The following is a 645-nucleotide window of genomic DNA, read 5'->3' as shown; positions in this document are numbered from 1 at the left end:
GGGCTGGGGGGCGGCCATGGGGCAGGAGGTCCTGGGGGACACGGGAAGGGGGTCAGGAGGGTATGGAGTGGGTGAGCACACCCTGCTATGCCAGGCTGGATGTAGCCCAGCCGGGGCCTCCTTGCCACACACAGCTGCTGTGCTCGCACACACCGATCCCACCATGCGGCTCACACCAGCACACGGACCCCGGGTGGCGCTGAGCCGCCATGCACGTGTGGGCCGTGTTAACACATGTGCTCACACATGGAGCCGGGGTGGTGGGGTGCCTCCAGCTCAGGCCCCTGCGTCCACATACCCACAACAACATGCGCATGCTCACGCCTGCCCCAACAGCTGCCCATGCCCCTCAGCCCTGTGGAGCCCCCCCAGCACACGCACACACACGCACATGCGTGCTCCCGCCTTGCCCCTCCATGCGCCCCACATCCGGACATGCCTTGGGCACACATGTGCACTCCTCTCCCCACCTCACATGTGTGTTCCTGGAGCCTGTCTCCGCCACGCACTTCCCCGCCTGCCCTGGGGACTCCCAGCTGCCCCCCACCCCCCCTCCCCCCGCTGGTGCCCCTCACTCCCAACCTGCAGCCCCCCAGAGCCCCGGCTCTAGGGGGTAAATGCCTTGCCTGAAGAGGCCCCCCTCAC

The sequence above is a fragment of the Alligator sinensis genome, unplaced genomic scaffold, assembly GCF_000455745.1.
Source record: "Alligator sinensis unplaced genomic scaffold, ASM45574v1 scaffold107_3, whole genome shotgun sequence".
In the NCBI taxonomy this organism is placed as follows: domain Eukaryota; kingdom Metazoa; phylum Chordata; order Crocodylia; family Alligatoridae; genus Alligator; species Alligator sinensis.
The sequence above is the reverse complement of the archived record's forward strand: the minus strand, read 5'-3'. Positions refer to the sequence as shown.